Raw genomic sequence first — 18,508 nt, 5'->3', positions numbered from 1 at the left:
GAACCAATCATCTTGCCTGAGGAGTCTGGCTCCATTTCTGTGTGTGATTTTTTAGACCTGATTATAGGCTATTAGAAATGCTTTGCCCCTTGTAGGGGTAAGCTGCCATCCCTCACTAGACTCGGAGGCACAGCTCGTGCATGCAGTCTGAGTTGCACGCAAGGATTCAGGACTGCCGGGACAGTGGTGCTCTTGGGCATCTCTGCCCTGCTAGCCCAGGCAGCTCCATCTGGAGGCCCGTCCCTGGTGCCTTGCTCAAGCAGCTCTGCCAAGACTCTCTTCTTGGGGTAGAAGGAACTTGAAGACACTTTCCCAGCTCTAACTCAGTATTCAGTACTTTTTCACTCCCAGCCTTTCCCCCTCTTCTTCCTCTTGGCCGCCAGGTCCATAAAATGACTGGACCCTTTTGTTTAGTGCTCTCTTGGCAATTACACGGTCCCACACGTGTGCTGATCCACCTAACCCTCGCCTAGCACTGTTGGTGGGTAGACGGGAACACTGCAGTCACTGGCACTTTCTCTTGTCCAACGTCCTGCTGACAGCAGTGCATAAGCGATGAAAGGCTTAGCTGTTATGTTCCTGTTTGCCTGTGTTAACGGACCACAGCCACACCTGGCAGCTGGCGCAGTGAAGGGCTGTGAGATTGTACAAGTTGGCTTGGGCTACTTATGACCAACTAGATTTGTATTATGTAACCAACACCACCTCCCTCCCCTGCCCTGCTCTGCTACTGCCCCAAATCTCGGTTACTTACAGCACGAAACATACTCTTGTTTATGTTATGTGTCAGCTGTGGGTCAGTGGCAGCTCCGCGATGCATTCTCTCCACTTCAGGATCCAGGCTTGAGGAGGAAAAGAAAAGCAATGGTAGGGCCACACGATGGCTTCTACAGCATATACTCAGGAGGAGGGTATATGGTTTCCACTTAGAGTTCATTAGCCAAAGCAGGTCAGATGACCAGCCTTCTTAACTATATGGTGGGGGCAAACTCATTACAAAGATGGCAATGAGTAACTAAGAAAAAAATAATGTAATTTACCTGGAGATAGTATATCTACCATGATGGCCAATGTTTATGGAATGCTGTCTGTGTCAGGGCTTTTTCTGAGTGCCTTATGTATATTTTTTCCTCAACAAAAAACAATGATATGAGATACATACTACTATACTCCCATTTTACAGCTGAAGAAAATGAGGAACAGAGACATTAAAAAACTTGGTCATTCAGCTAGGAAATGATCAAACCAGGAATTGAAACCAGAAGTCTAACCTGACAATCTGTTCTCTTAACAGCTAACTGAATATGAGTTTTAATATAAAGGTGTTTATGTACCACAGTGGCCTCTAAGAGCCAGTGTAGTACACTGGTAAAATCTTTAAAGGTGAGATCCAAGAGCCCCATGAGATCCAGGAGCCCTTGGTTTCAACCTGTTTTTAACCTCTAAGTAACTCTATTAGACGAGACTCATACCACCTAGCTGGGCCTCAGTGTCTGCATCCTTAAAAATAAAGGAGACAGGCCAAATATTCTCTAATATTCCTTGCAGCTTTGAGATTTTTATAATCTCTCCAGAAAGAGAGTAAAATGCTTCGTAGATGTGATGGCCCCTTTAATCTGTTTTACATGTTATGTTCACAGGAGATCTTGATCTATTCTACTTCTCCTGCTTTACAGGAGTAAAGTAAAGTGATGTACTCATAGTAGTAGCTTCCATTTATTGAGACCTAGTCTGTGCCAGGTGCTTTTTCAAGTTCCTTAGGTTAATTATTTCATTTAAAAATACAGATGCAGGTTGGGCGCCTGGGTGGCTCAGTTGGTTAAGCAACGGACTTTGGCTCAGGTCACGATCCTGGAGTCCCAGGATCAAGTCCCACATCAGGCTCCCAGCTCCACGGGGAGTCTGCTTCTCCCTCTGATCTTCTCCCCTCTCACGCTCTCTCTCACTGTCTCTCTCTCTCAAATAAGTAAATCTTAAAAAAAAAAAAATACAGATGCTGGGGCACCTGGGTGGCTCAGTCGTTGGGTGTCTGCCTTCGGCTCAGATAATAATCCCAGGGTCCTGGGATCGAGCCCCACATCTGGCTCCCTGCTTAGCGGGAGGCCTGCTTCTCCCTCTCCCACTCCCCCTGCTTGCCTTCACTCTCTCGCTGTGTCTCTCTCTCTGTCAAGTAAATAAAATCTTTTTAAAAAAAATACAGATGCGGGGCGCCTGGGTGGCTCAGTGGGTTAAGCCGCTGCCTTCGGCTCAGGTCATGATCTCGGAGTCCTGGGATCGAGTCCCGCATCGGGCTCTCTGCTCAGCAGGGAGCCTGCTTCCTCCTGTCTCTCTGCCTGCCTCTCTGCCTGCTTGTGATCTCTCTCTGTCAAATAAATAAATAAAATCTTAAAAAATAAAAAATAAATAAAAAATACAGATGCTACAGAAAAGAAAAGCTGAAGAAAATGCTCTAAACATCCATTTTTGAGAACTTTTAAAACATGGAAAAAGGGACTTCTAGCCTCCAGAACTGTGAGAGAATAACTATCTTTTGTTGGAAGCCAAAAACAAACAAACAAACAAAACACGGGAAAAGGAGCTCCTGGTGGCTCAGAGGAGCATGTGACCCTTGATCTTGGAGCCCCATCTTGGGTGTACAGATTACTTTAAAAAATAAAACACAGGGCGCCTGGGTGGCTCAGTGGGTTAAGCCGCTGCCTTCGGCTCAGGTCATGATCTCAGGGTCCTGGGATCGAGTCCCGCATCGGGCTCTCTGCTCAGCAAGAAGCCTGCTTCCCCCTCTCTCTCTGCCTGCCTCTCTGTCTACTTGTGATCTCTCTCTGTCAAATAAATAAATAAAATCTTTAAAAAAAAAATAAAATAAAACACACACAGGAAAATAACCCAAAGGAAAAAGAAGAAAATACTAAAGAGCAGAAATTAATGAAAAAGCAAGTATATATCCTTACTTAGAACTTCCACATATAAAAAGCCATGTTTCAGGTGATTTCTCTCTGTAGGCTACTCTCATTTGTTATGTTTGACTTCTTTCTGCCTCTAGGGAAAAAGATGCTAATTTCATGATCAACCTGTTCTTTCAGACGGTGACTCCTGGCCATAAACAAGGTTCCATTTCAAAGCAGAGTTTTGCAGAAGTTCATCACCAAGTGAGGGAGGAGCCGCTTTGAAGAATCACAGGTTATATTGCTTCAAGCCAAGCAGAGTATCTCTCTGAGAAAGAGACCTAAGGCACTTGGGAGAACTTGCCCTGAAGTTCACTTCTGTCCCTGCTCTGGAAGTGGGAAATTCTCCCTTCACCTTGCGTACAGTTTCAACTTGTAATAAACTAATAAAAGAAGCAGCTGTTTAGTAAAATGAGTGATCTCAAGTGTCTGTCCCTAATAATACAAACCCTGGAACACCAGCAGTCTGCATGCAAGCACCAGCATGTCCAGATCTGAGGAGACCCTACGAGTCATCACAGTCTGGAAGGACCTTCAGTGTAAAGCCAAGTCCCATTTCACTACACAACAGAGAAGCCATCCCGAAGAAGAGTCCCAGCAGAGTAAAGAGTGTGGCGAAGACCTCAGGTACCAGACTGGTCTTGTCAGATAACGAGAACTGTTGGGAATACCTTCAGTTTGTAAACGTTCCTTGTGAGCTCAAGTCTCATTAAATATAAGTTCACTTTGGACAGGAGCAAGTAGGGAGGTCTTCATTTAGAAAGAGTGCTTGTTACCACAAAACCCATAAATATAAAAATGTGGGAAGGCCTTCACTAAAATCAGTCTTCTGTATTGGTAAATCCACACCGGAGCAAAACCCTGATGTACGACTGCTCTGTGGACACTTTCAGCATTAGCTCAATTCTTAAAGTGTATCAAAGATGCCATACAGAGAAAAGTTCTGTGAGTGTAAGTGATATGGAAAAGCCTTCATAGTTCAGATCTTACCAAACACTGGTCTGCGTTAGAGAGGAGCCTTATGTGTGGGACGAGTGTGGGAAAACCTTTCAATGAACTTGTCTCTTACCAGACATCAGAGAATACAAAACAAATATAAATGTCAATTGTGAAATAATGTGGTAAAGGCCCAGGATTTTTTTAAACATAAAACATCACCATTAAGAAAAAACCCAACTGGGGCACCTGGCTGGCTCAGTTGGAAGAGCGTTTGACTCTTGATCTCAGGGTTGTGAGTTCAAGTCCCACACTGGGTGTAGAGATCATTAAAAAAAGAGAGAGAGAGAGAGAGAATTGACCCAATTGCATCAGTCACTTTAGCATTTTTTAATGGAATTGAAGACAAGTGTTATTAGAGACTTTGTCAGGTCACTGCATGGGCAGAGTTGAACTGATACATATCTATGGCAGATCTCCATGGGTATTTAACTCTTTTTGACACAGTTAGCTTTCATTTTCTGTAGTAAAGGTAGAGAATGGGGAGAAGTCTTTATATCTATTCACAATCTTTGGTGATTGAATCATATATTACATTTTTTAGTTTGGAATTCATGATGCTAATTAAAATAGTTTTTCTACGAGTGATTTTGACATTGATTCCTCTGATGCAACAAGTATACCATTTCTACCATACTTACTCCCTTTTATTTTTATAGTGTTCATAGATCTGGGTGTAAGGGCCTGGTTGGCCAGAGGGAGTCATTTTGTGTTTATGTAGTGAACTTAGATTGACCCTATGCAGTGAACTTGGATTGACCCTGCCCCTCCCAGAGGAACTTACTTGCAAAGCCTAGATACAAGGGCGGGTCAGGCCAGGTGAAAACACCCACAATCAGTGGGGCGGGCATATATTTACTGAGGTGAGTTTAAATCCCATTGGCCACCTGTGTGGGCAGGGCTCAACCACCCCTATAAAGGTTAGTTTGCAGGGCTGAGAAGTAGGAGGGCTGTGGGAGGAGTAGGAGATGCGCCAGCAGCCTCACCACCACCTAGCCGCAGCCCCGGTGTGAACGGCCTTGCCGCCCCCCGCCTCGAGGGGCCTTGCCGCCCCGAGCCTGGGCCCCGCCGGGAGCGGCCTTGCCGCCCAGAACCGTGGCCCCGCCGCGAGGGGCCTCGCCAGAGTGGCGTCCTTCCGGGGAGCGGCGGCCTCCTCTGGGGAGCAGCCTTGTCAGAGCAGCGTCATGGGGAGCAGAGTCTGTGTCATCGGGGTTGTTGTCCTCCTTGTCATCATCGCTGTCGTCGTCACCTCTTTGTCGTTGGGAGCAGCCTCGTCCGGGGAGCGGCCTCATCCAGAGTGGCCTCTTCTTGGGAGCAGCCCTGACCGAGGAGCAGCCTCGCCGGAGCAGCTTTTGTCCGGGGAGCGGCCTCATCCTGGGAGCGGCCTCGTCCAGAGGGGCCTCTTCTTGGGAGAGGCTCCGACCGGGGAGTGGCCTCTTCTGCAGAGCGGCCTCGTCCAGAGCAGCCTCCTCCAGAGCAGCCTTCTTGGGAGTGACCTTGTCGGGGCCATCGTCATCGTCTCTTCATAAGAGATGGCCCCTACCAGTCAGTTTGATTTTTGATGCTTGGCACGAAATAAAGCTTTGTTTGATTTTTCGCTTTGTGTCAGTCTCGTTCCTTTGATCACGGACCCTAACACTGGGAAATGCTGCAAATACCTGTGGTTAGGTAAATCATTTCGCAGAATTTTCTGTCCCTTTGGGAAGAGAAAAATAGAATTGTCGGTGGGCCATGTGAACTTGTGATTTGCTAAACGACCATATTTACCTTATTTGCTTTTATGTGTCTAATATGTGGAATAGTGAGTGATAGAAGGCTTGGAACGGATTCTCATTGGAGGACTGCTTTAAGGCTTCTGTGTGTGGGTTGTTATCAAGTCAGCCTGAAGAGGGAGCTCTAATAGTTTGTCACAGGATGTGCCCCTTCTCAGGCCTGGTCCACAAATAATCTTGGGTACTCATTGTGGATTTGTTATGAACTCAGTTCATGGTGCATCATAATCATTGGTCTGTGTGTGGCCTTACTTTTGTTTTTATACATTTTACTTTTATCTCTACCCCCATCCCAATCTCCTGCAGGCACACTTACTTTAAAAACTGGTGTGTTCTATCTCATTTTATGCCATTCTGCTTTTTGAAATCACTTAATTATGAATCCATTAATTAATATATGCAGGTCCAATCCTTTAACTGCTTAGTGCTTACTTAATCATTTGTTCATTCTTTTAATGAAAGCTATTTAGGGTTTTAACCAACTTTTGCTCTGAACACCTTTAGGAGTGTTTTTCTGGGGAACATAGGAGCGAAAGTGCTAGGCCACAGGTTATGCACAGTGTAAATCTCAGTAGCATGTAATGGTTCCTGTTCCTTATGAACTAAGGGACCTATCTGGCATCTTTTTTTTTTTAATTTATTTAAGATTTTACTTATTTGACAGAGAGACACAGCGAGAGAGGGAACACAAGGAGGGTAAGTGGGAGAGGGAGAAGCAGGCTTCCCACAGAGCAGGGAGCCTAATGTGGAACTCGATCTCAGGACCCTGGGATCATGATCTGAGCCAAAGGCAGATGCTTAATGCCTGAGCCACCGAGGCGCCCCCCTATCTGGCATCTTAATCTGATTGTGATGTCACCTTTTCCACATGGGTTTTCAAGAGCTGCAGACTTCCAAACCAGGTAGGCACCTTCTTATCTGGTGGCAGCTTAGGGTGAGCAGAGCTCTAAGATAGGAGTAAAATGAAACTTCAACTTCAAAAATAAGACTTATCAAGATCTGGTGGTGCAAAACTTGATTCTGCTGCTTAAAATGCAGTATGATCGTAAGAGCTATATACTAGACCATGCTATGTGTAAAGGGGAAAAAAAATCTTTTCTAAGAACATCCCAGAAAGGGAGTGTAGCAGATGCAAAGGTGCTGACATTGGAGGAACAGCTCAGCCAATGAGAAAGAGCAGGAGGAGACAAGGGCAGAGATAAAGAGAGAGGGCCCTAGCAATGAGCTTGTAGGCCAATTTAGAGACCGTGGTTTTTACCGAGTGAAATGGAAAGCTTATTGCAGGATTTTGAGCAAAGATGCGGCACGATCTGTCTTAGGCTTTGAAAGGATTCTTCTAGCTGCCTTGTGAAGAGTATACAGGGACAAGAGTGGAAATTGGAACAGTTAGGAGCTATCAAGGTAATCTAGGCAGAAACTTACAGTGACTTGGACAAAGGTGATAAGCAGAGGTGATGAGAAGTGATGGGTCCTGGTTACACATTGAAGGCCACGCCAATGGCCTTCAATGAGAAAACGAATAAAATCAAGGGAAAAGGAAAAGGCAAGAATGAGAAATGGCGTTGAATAACTGGAAGAATGGAGTGGCCTTAGTGGTGAGTAATTTATTACCAATTAATTTTTGAACAAGTTAAACTTGGGGTATATATTAGTACCTCCCAGAAATCTTGATGTTTGAGAAAAGAAGAGGAACATTCTTGGCACAGTCTGCCTCTCAGCCTAGAGCATCCTTCAGCCACACCTGGCTGAGCCCCAGATGAAAACCTTTTATGATAGGCAGTTCCCCTCTCCCTCCACCCAGATACTCCTAAAGACCAAGGACTTAAAGCAGTACCCACATTTTAGGAAAGATGTAGACTTAAATTGCTGAATGACATGCTGAAGTTGTCTGACTTAAACCTACAGCATGAGATAAACTACCAGCCTCTGAGAGTTATGACATCAATTCTAACCTCCAAGTCCATGGTTTCTTAGGAAACAGTACCTGCGGTATATTCTCATCTTTTTGAAGAACATTTAATCAAATCAGTTATATGTAAATGTCCTCTTAAGTTAGAATGTTAAAATAGGAGTTGGAACAGAAATCACCTAATAACTATTCACCCTGCAGAAACATGCATCCAGAATTCTGCTTCCAATAATGGCAACAAAGTAATATAGACCTATTCTCCCACTGAGAAGTGAGAATGCTGGGCAAACACCAAAGAACTAATTCAAGAGTAAAATTATGGGCAAGAAGAAAATGTGTATTGAAGGAGATTATCTCTTCTTTGGTCGTCTTTTGATTCTGGAAGGAGTACCTAAGAGGGTGAGTTGTAATTTTGATAAGTTCACAGAGGGAAAAAAAAATGGATTCTGGAGACTGCCAAGGTGGGGGTTAGTGCTGGTAAATGTGCTCATTCTTGTGTACGGGATCCCAGATACTGCACTTAAATTATAACCACACACGGGGCTGCTGCTCTGCTCTGAATCTTAATCTATACGGAGTGATTCCACAGTGCCAGTGGCCTCAGGTACCAGGAAATCCTCTCTAAAAGGACATGATACTCTCTTAGCTCTCAAATTATTTTTACAAGCAATTTTTAAAAACCAATTTAAAAACAAGGTAAATGAGAAAACAAATGACACAAAGAAAATCCAAGAGAAGCAAGCAAGCAAAAAGTGTTCCCAAACACATCTGGGGGCCGCCTAGGTGGCTCAGTTGGTTAAGCAGCTGCCTTCGGCTCAGGTCAGGATCCCAGGGTCCGGGACAGAGTCCTGCATTGGGCTTCCTGCTCAGCGGGAAGCCTGCTTCTCCCTCTCCTTCTGCTGCTCCTCCTGCGTGTGATCTCTCTCTCTGTCAAATAAATAAATAAAAATTTAAAATATATAGATAGATAGAGAGAGATGCCCAGATCTACCACAGATTTACTACAATGGATCCTACTATTATATTTTTAAATTAGTTATTAAAAGTGCTATTATTATAGAACAATACTAGTAGTTTATATTTAAAAAATTCTAGTAATAGAGGACATAAAATGAAAATAAAAGTTCCATTTCCATGAGTTAACCACTGTTGACACTCTTTAATATATACTTTTTTTTAAAGATTTTTATTTATTTGACAGAGATCACAAGTAGGCAGAGAGGCAGGCAGAGATGGGGGGTTGGAAGCAGGCTCCCCGCCTAGCAGAGAGCCCGATGCAGGGCTCAATCCCAGGACCCTGAGAGCATGACCTGAGCTGAGGACAGAGGCTTAACCCACTGAGCCACCCAGGCACCTCTAATATATATTTCTAAAATCTATGTGTTTTCAAGCCCCTGTCCCTCTTTTAGGTCATATGGTATTATGCTGTGTTGACTTTATTTTCTTATTTTCTATATTCTTGACGCTCTGGCATTTGGGGCCTTGGTCCTGGTGACACTGCCCCTCCCGGGGCTAGATGAGTCCTAGAGACAGCAGAGAACCCCCCTGCAAGCACCCCTTTCATATACAAAATAATCCAGAGCCCATCCCCAGCCATCTCCCTAATCAAACTCTCACATACCAAGTCCCTATTTCTCCTGCTGTAAACCACCCTCCCCAGGGTCAGGTAGCGGACCATTAGAGAACATCCCTACAGCCCAGAGCCTGCCAAAATTATTCAAACCATCCAATCCTAAACTTACCCGGCACACCTACCCTACTTTGCCCATTCCTTCTTGGGGTGGGGGGAACTCAAGTAAGGCTCTAGACCATGCTCTCCCCTCCCCATTCTCCCCTTCTGTCTCCTGACTGACCTGCATGCTTTCCTGAGTGGCCTGCATGACGTGTCACAGCTGTTGCAAGGGGTCTGTGAGAGTAAAAAGCTTCTTTCTTCAGAATAGTGCGCTCCATGCCTCCCCGATTAACACAAATCCTGGGTAAATTTTAACACACACATGCATCACTTTGTATTTTCCTTTTTTTTTTCACCTAATGAGAATATTCAAGACATTATTCATTCTTGCAACCAACATCCGCTGAGCATTGACTGTGTGTCCAGCCCACGGTGAGCCCCGCGGCGACAGTGGTGAGCGAGGTGACCTGTCTCTGCTGTCCTGTCCTCACATTGTAGTTAAACCAGTGGAAGCCACGGTCCTAGTTCCTTCGCTCAGTTGCGGTGGGTGTGTGTGGCCTGGACACCACCTGAAGAAATAATACTGCTCTTATCAAGAATACTTTATCTTTTAATGGGTCTTGAGTTTTGTGTTGCATACAGAACTTCTCCTGATGTAGATTAAAGCGGTTGCGAGAATTTTTGTTAGAATAAATGATGCTTCCATGCGTGTCTCTATGTGAAAATCTTTGGCACTTGTGTGAAAATACTGGGAAAGAAAAGTGTATATAAATGCAGTTGCAGATTGACAGCTGCTGACCAAAGAGCAGGAGATACATCGTCACACAGGATGCGAGGCTACCATGATTACGACTGAGGGAAGGGGGAGGGGGACACGGGGTGACGGAGAAAGGTGAATGAGGATTTGGACTTTTTAGTTTCATACCTTTTGTACTGTTGACATTTTTACCAGGGGCATCTGTTCCTTTGTAGTAAACAAAAAACGCAAGCTTTGGATTCCCCCAGACCTGTGCTCCAGGCCACACCTAACTGCTTATGTACCACGTGATCATAGGCCACGCATTTAAGTCTTTAGTTTCAGTTTCTATACCAAGACCCCGCTCTTGATGTTGCCCTGTCACCAAAAGCTGGCTGAAGGGAACAACCAGTATATTCTCTCCCACACCCCCAGGGGTGGTTTCTCTGCTGCGTGGGATCCCAGTGTGAGCTGCCGTCAGCCGGGGCTTCCTGGACTGTGAGGCCCCAAATACTTCACCCCCTTGGCTCATACCATAGCAGGAGACGGCCAGAAAACTGGGCTTAGCGAGACTCTGGGGCAGCTAGGCCTCAGGTTCTAGTTCGATCCTCCGCCATCTCTCTAGCAGCGTGTCCACGCTTCTCGAACCACGGTAGCTCAGGGGTCGCAGAGACGCACGTGCACCTATGTAAAGCCTGTGTCCTTGAGCTGACACGGGTTTTCCTCCACCACGTTCTGTTGAATGAGGTAGGTCAGGGGCCAGCCTAGATCCCCTACACAGGGGATGAATACTGGAAGGGACCTTTTGAAGATTCTCAGGAAATTCTCATTTCTTTCCTGCCATTTTGAGTTTTTAGATCCTACTGAGGGCCCAGAAGGCTTTTATTTTTTTATTAATTTGTATTCTTTGTGACTCATGGGTGCAGTGAGTGTCAAAAACCATTAGGATAATGGTTCTTGATTATTTACCCTAATCTTCTATCAAAACCCTTATATGGGGCATGTGGCATTTAAGTAATTGACTTGCTCTTCCAGCAGGAGGTGAAACCAGGACTATATGACTAGGGAATCAGCTCCAAAGCAGATTTCTGCAGAAATGAATCCATTGGGTGTTTTCCAGGATGCAAGGTGTGGAGAAACTTTTCAATATGAGGGTAAATCAGCACAGCAAAAGGTCAACCCCACAAGAGTAAAACAACACAAATGAAGGAGAGTGGGAAGACCTTCGGTCAGAGCTCAGGGTTTGTTCAACACTGGAGAATCCACAATGGGGAGAAACCTGATCAATGTAATCCATGTGGGAAAGCTGTGAGTTATAAATCAGCCCTTCTTTCACTCCAGGAAATTCACAATGAAATAAAACGCTATCGGCATAACAAATGTGAGAAAGCCTTCCGTCAAAACGTAGGCCTGGTTTTTCATCAGAGAATTCATACTGGGAAGAGACCCTGTGGGTGTGAAGAGTGCGGTAAATCCCTTAGCCAAAGCTCACACCCTATTGAACACGTGAGGATCCACACTGGGGAGAAGCCCTCCAAGTGTAATGAGTGTGGGAGGGCCTTCAGTCAAAGGTCAGGACTCATAGAACATCAGAGAAGCCACAGTGGGGAGAAGCATGGAAGGAATGCGAGAAGGCTTTCTGAGCGAGCACCAGCCTTACTCAGCACCTGAGGATCCACACCCGGGAGAAGCCCCACCAGTGTGAGGAGTGTGGATGAACCTTCATTCAGAGGTCAGGCCTTGTTCGTCATCGGAGAATCCACAGAGGGCAGAAGTCTGTGTGTGTATCCTAATTGTAAGAGAGAATTTAATCATAAATTAGGGCTCACTGAACACTTTAGAGACCTGTGAGGAATACAGACCCTATCACTCTGTAGTAAATTCAAGAAATCAGGAATGTGGTAAATCCATTCCATTCTTATTCTAGGCAGTCATATCAGAATAGAGAGTGATATCATATCATTGTGATATCATTGAAAGAAGCTGATAACATCACGGGAGCAGACTGCCACATCGTGCTGGTGTCTGCTGTGAATGCTTCTCTTTCTCCTGGTCTTCCAGGCTCCTCCTTTGTGGTCCATCGGCACTTCTCCAAGTCGCTGTCATCACACCCTGAGTATCTTGATGATACAGTGGCTCCCATGATTTGGACAGAGGACCACTGAGACCGTTGGTACGCATGCTCTGCAAAGAACTTAGCAGGATGAGTGGGGCATGTGATGTTTATAAAGTCTTGTAAGTGAGGGTAAGGTAGGAAGCTAGTTTGTTTTTTGTTTTTTGTTTTTGTTTGTTTGTTTGTTTAGTTTTTATTTAAGCACTCTCTAAACCCAACATGGGACTCAAACTCATGATCCAAAATCAAGAGTCGCCTATTCTTCCAACTGAGCCAGCCATGTGCCCCAGGAATAGGTTTTTAAATGACTATTGTGCAGCTCAGTTGGTTATCATTGGACTCTTGATTTCGGCGCAGGTTGTGATCTCAGGGTTGTGGGACTGAGCCCCATGTTGGACTCTCTGCTCACCACACAGTCTGCTTGTCCCTCTCCCTCTGCTCTTTCCCCCACATGTGCTCTCCCTTTCTCTAAAATAAATAAATAAATAAAATCTTTAAAAAGAAATACAAAACAAAATGACTGTAGCTTGCCCTTTTTGTTTGCTTCTCCTTCACCCTGGTGGTGAGGGGGGGTAGCTCACCCCAGTATTCTGATGATGGCCAAACAAGTATACCTGACCGCTGGAGAGATGGGCTTGACAGCCGTTTATCAATCACACTCACAGCCCAGGGCAGGAGGACAGCACACCATATGGGGGCCACTTGGGAGCACAGTGAACAAACAGGGGCTTTGGGAAGGATGTCGTTTGAATGATTTTCTGCACAGGTAAAGAGGTGAGATCTCTTGGGTTTAGGACGGGGTGGGTTACAGCTAGTCTAGTTGATGTGGAACTAGTCAGGTGGGGGGAGCACTTCCTGCTGGGTGGGCCCACCTAGTGAGAGCAGGAGAACCCATGGTTAAGCCTTTGGGTCCCCACAAGGCTCGAAGATACCAAAGCAGCACACACAATTGTAGTCCTTGCTGTGCACTTTGTCAGCTTAGGAGAAAGGCCCAGGTTTTGGCAAAGAATTATGTATATTTGTATCCTCAACTCTGTACTTTATTCATGTGTCCTCTTTCTGTCTTTTTAAATCTCAGTGATACATATTTCTCCTCTAGTTTATCTCTAGGGAGAAAAATAAAATCCCAGAATTACCTTTGGCCATCCAGCACTCCAGCTGGAGGGGATCACTAGTAGTGGGATTGAAGAGACATCAGGTGCCGCAGTCTGTAATGCTTCTGCATCCCTGTGACTTTCTTATGCTAAAAACCAACAGATGTTTCAAGCTCAGCTCCTGTGCTCTCCACTCCAATCATCTGATGCTTATGTCCTCATTATGCTTTAGTTTGTCTTTTCAGCCTTGGATAAACAGTCTGAGAAGCATTGCTGTTGTCTTCTACTTTGAATGAAATATGCTTTTCACTATTAGGACTTGAGAAATTAGAAAGCTTATAAATTAGAAAATATATAGGAATTGGATATTTCTCTATATTCCTATTTTGGGGGGATGGTGTGAATAAATACCAACCAAGGAAACTCTGGAGGTGCTAATTGTTCATACTTACTGCTATCAGAGTACTTTCTTTTCTTTTTTTTTTCCCCCCATCAGAGTACTTTCATTGTTCAGCCCTGTTTCCAGGCTGAGATAGGAAATACTTGGGAGGTGGAAGTCTATAGACCAGAGGGAAGTTGATAAATATGATAAAAATAAGACAGAAGTGGATAAATCTCCCAGAAGTTAGGCACTTTGAAATTTAAAATATAGGCTTTCACAGAAGACCTGTATATTTGAGGAATTTTCAACCAACTGGAGGAATTCTCCCATGAAATGTGCTGATGCACTAACTCTCTGGCAGTACGAATTTTATGCCAGAGATGAAACTTGGCAGTCAAAAGTCGATACGTTTTGCAGACACTTGTGTAGCTCATTCATTGTTTTTAAGAATTGAATTAGTTGCCAACTTAAAAAATCTAGAGATTCTTATGTAAAAAATGGGACTTCCATTTTATTTTGAAAAATGAAGATCTGGCATCATTGGGGCAGACCTCATTGGCATCATCACCCCCCAGTTCATTATGTAACTGGGTCCTGGAGATGTGAACTTGCTTATCTGGAGAATGACTAGTTCAGAAGAGGTTTATGTTTAATAGCAGAGAAAATAGAAACAAGAAGTCAACTTTTACTTTTTTAAAAAAAGATTTGAGAGAGAGAACCAGTGCACACGTTAGGGAGGGGCAGAGGGAGAGAATCTTTGGCTGAGTGTGGATCCCATTGTGGGGCTGCATCTCACTACCAATGGGATTGCAACCTGAGTGGAAACCAAGAGTCAGAGGCTTAACAGACTGAGCCACCCAGGCACCCCACATTTGGCCTTTTTGATAGATTGCAAAACAATGGGAAACCATTAATTGAGGATTTTAAAAGTAGGATTACTTCTTGATTTAGCTTAAGTGAAAATAATAAACACATACTGTAAATGTCAATAATTTGACCTTTGTGGCCAAACCTTTTCAAAAGTAGAGAACAGCTCTCTGCATGGTGACTTGGCTAGTACAGATTTCTGAAGATATGTGATTACAGGATGGCCACTGCATTCATATACGTCATGCATTTTAAGGGTATATACAAAAAGTAAGTAAATATGAATTCACATTTGATGAATTTATAATCTAAGGAGTGTTAGGGTCCATGATCAAAGGAACGAGACTGCTACAAAGCAAAGGTCAAGCAAAGCTTTATTTCACGCCAAGTGTCAAGAATCAAACTGACCGGTCAGGGCTGTCTCTTACGAAAAGGGGACGACAATGAGCCCAGCAAGTCTGCTCCCAACGTGGCTGCTCCGAAAATGAGGCCACTCCCAGGATGAGGCAGCTGTTCTGTCGGAGCTGCTCCCAAGAGGCCACTCCCAGGACAAGGCCGCTGCTGACGAGGTCACTCCCTGGACAGGGCCGCTCCCCAGACAGGGGCTGCTCCAGTGAGGCCGCTCCCTGGAGAAGGCTGCTCCCAAAGAGGCCACTCTGGAGGAAGCCGCTCCCAGGACGAGGCCACTCCTGATGACGAAGAGACAATGATGACAGCGACGATGTCAAGGACAACACCGATGACAGACTCTGCTCCCCATGACACCACTCTGACAAGGCTGCTTCCCAGAGGAGGCCACCGCTCCGGATGAGGCCACTTACCGACGAGGCTGCATCCCAGTCCAGGCTGCTCAATGGCAAGGCTGCTCGCGGCAGGGCCACAATTCCGGGCAGCGAGGCCGCACAGGGTGGGGCCGAGGCTCAGGGCCACAAGGCCCCTCACGGCGGGGCTGCAGCTCAGGGTGACAAGGCCGCTGGAGGCTCGGGACGACGAGGTCAGTTGCAGCATAGAGGCCGTTCACGACGGGGCCGCTCCTCTGTGGTAGTGAGACTGCTGGTGTGGCGGCTAGGCCGCTCCCCGCGGCACCGCTGCCAAGGGCTGCAGTTCCAGGCGGCAGGACTGCTGGCGTTGGGGCCACTGGCGTCTCAGTGGTGGGGAGGCTGCTAGCGGCCAGGTCGCGCCGCCAGCGGCTCTCACAGCTCTGACAAGAGCTGTTACAGCTCTCAAAGCTCTGACAAGAGCTCTCCTTCTGCTCCCGCCAACTCTCCTTCTTCCTCCGACAGCACCCCTTCTTCTGCTCCCGACAGCCTCTCATCCGCCCTGCCCCGCCCCTACATCTGGGGTTTACAAGTAAGTTCCTCTGGGAGAGGCAGGCACTTACAATGTGAAACAAATGAACACCAAGAAACAGCTCTGCTGGGAAGAACTGGGAAGGTATACGAAAAAAAGGGGTATGGGCATTTGTAGGACTTTAAGGATGAATTTTATCAGTAAATGTACTCCAGAAAAATAGAATATGATATATTTTTTAAAGTAATTGGCTCAGGCAATTGTGGGGGTTGCTAAATCTGAAACCTGCTAAGCAGGCTGGCCAATTGGGAACTCAGGCAGGATTTCCATGTTACAGTTTTAGGGCAAAATTCCTTCTTGGGGATAGATCTGTGTTTGTTTGTTTGTTTGTATGTTCTTTTTCCTCTTTAGGCCTTCAGCTGGTTGGGTGAGGCCCACCCACCAGTGCGCCCAGTCCACGGATCCCAGCTGTTAGTCCCATCTACCATGTTCCTTCGCGGCAGCGTCCACCTCTGCCCACACCACAAGCGCCACGCCAGGCCAAATCCGAGCTTGAAGCAGCGGCGGTGCACGCACTGGGAGAGGCTAAGAACGTTGTCTATGCGGTTAGTCTAAGCGGCGCTGCCCACTGGCGGCCCACGCTCTGCGTTCTGAGCGCGGTGGGGCGCAGCAGGGTCTACCAACGCGTGTTTCTCTGGGCTGCTCGCATCAAAGTGACACGGTCCCTGCTTCCGTGCGCATCCCGCGGAGGAGCGCGGGGGAAGGGGCCGAGGAGAGCCGCGAGTAATGCACCTGGGTCGGGGGTGGGGTCTTGGGCACAGGCCGGGCGTGAGCCTATCCTTTAGGAGAGACCGGGTGGCAGGGCAGGGCGGGAGGCCGGGAGTGGCTCCGAGAACCGGAGGCAGGCATGGGGACGGCGACCGCGCGGGCCGAGAGTGCAGATCGTAGACAAGCCTAAACCTCCGGTTCCTACACGAAAGTAGCCTCTCGTGGACCGGGTTCCTCGGCGACCGACGGCGTCTAGGGGCGCGCTCGCGTCCGCTGGGCCTGCGACGCCGTGGCTCTGCTCTCCGGCTCCTGGCGAAGAACGGGCGCTCCGGAGTGCATCCCCGACAGAGGGTGGGCGCGGGAGTGGAGGCGAGGGCTGTGGGGCGGCCCTCTGCTCCGCCGGCCCCGGCTGCCGCCGGCGCCTCACTCCACAGACCAGAGCCCCGCGTTCTTGTAGCCGCGCACGCCCGGGCGTGCGGGATTTCTCCGGTTCCTGGCGCTCGGCAGAGACTTGCTTCCGTAGCCTCGTCAACGACTCGTCCCTAAAGTGTGCGGCTCGGTTTACCGCTGCAGTCTTGGAGAGGTACCGGTCTTAGCTAAGTTCGTTGCCCACGTTATTCTGTTTACATACGTTCTGACCCCCCAGAGCCAGAGACTTCACCCCGACTCCACTGCGAGTCCAGTGAGTTTTCCCTTGAGCCGTCGCTGCCTGTAACCCTGACGCCTGTCGTTCGAACTCCCGGGGAAAGGAAAGGTTTGCACGTAGGGAAACTGGAAGAGAAGAACATGTTTGGGAGCAGTCTACACTGGAAATGTGCCTCCTCTCCGGAATCTCTCTCACTAGCATTTCAGGCGGTTCTGCTACCAGGAGGACCCCACGAATTTCTAGGCAGGCCCCAGGATCGTTGCCGTCAGTGGCTGAAGCCAGATGTGCGCACAAAGGAGCAGATCCCGGAGCTGCTGGTGATGCACCATCGTCCCTACCCAGGGCGAGCCGGAGGGCTGTAAAGGGAAGGCACGGGGAAAGGAAGGGGTTGCACGCGGGAGAAGCAGGTGTCCACGCTGTTACTCTTATGTGGACCTGACCCTGAACAGGCTTGCTGCTCTCTAATGCAGTCAGGCCTTGCCTTCTGGGAGAGCAAGGCCAGCGGTCTGCACATCCCAAGAAAGCAGGTTGTTTCTGCCAGGAAGGAGTGCATAAGTGGAAGCAAGCTAACCACCCACAGAGTGCATCAGCTGATGAGAAGCTCTCTCCACGTGGAGAGGCCAGGCTTTTGTTCCTGTCATTTGATGTTGGTCAATTACAGACCACTCAACAAGAATAACCTGTTGTTATCAGACAGGAGGGCTAAACAATCAAATCAGCTTCCCTCTTCCATCCAGGACATTCTTGGAAGGGCAGTATTCTTGTCTCGAAGCTGTTTTCTACTTATTTTCTAGCATTTCAGACAACGGACAGAGAAACGTAGGCCCACGGAAATGACTTCGTATTTTCGACGGTGTAGCGAGCTTCTGCAGTCTGTTGCGTGTGTTCCGGGAGGCGCCGGAAGTGACGCGCGGGGGCGTGGCCTCCAAGAGCCGCCGCACGCTTCCAGGAGTTGGGTTTCTGCCTCGCTAGGAGGCTGGCGGGAGGCCTCGGTGTCCCTCGCACTGCGGTGCTGGGTTCGGCCTCGGAGCCCAGCGGCCGGGGCTCAGACGAGCGTGGCGGCGAGGGGGACCTGGCGCGGAGGCCCGGCCTCAGGGCGGCCGGCGCAGGACACAGCCGGGAGCGGCCGAGCCGGGCGGCGGGCACGTGGGAGCCAGAGGGCGACTGCGCCCTCCGTTTGCCAGATTCGCGTGAGAAAAGGGTGCGGGTTTGCTGACGGGGATTCCTCATGGCTTCTCTCCCAGCAGTTGCGACGGACGGACTCGAGTACGGAAGACCCGGCGCCCACGGACAAGCTTGTAAGTTTTGCGTTGGGCTGGGA

Source organism: Lutra lutra, chromosome 6 (assembly GCF_902655055.1).
Source record: "Lutra lutra chromosome 6, mLutLut1.2, whole genome shotgun sequence".
Classification (NCBI taxonomy): Eukaryota; Metazoa; Chordata; class Mammalia; order Carnivora; family Mustelidae; genus Lutra; species Lutra lutra.
Note: the sequence above shows the minus strand (reverse complement) of the source record.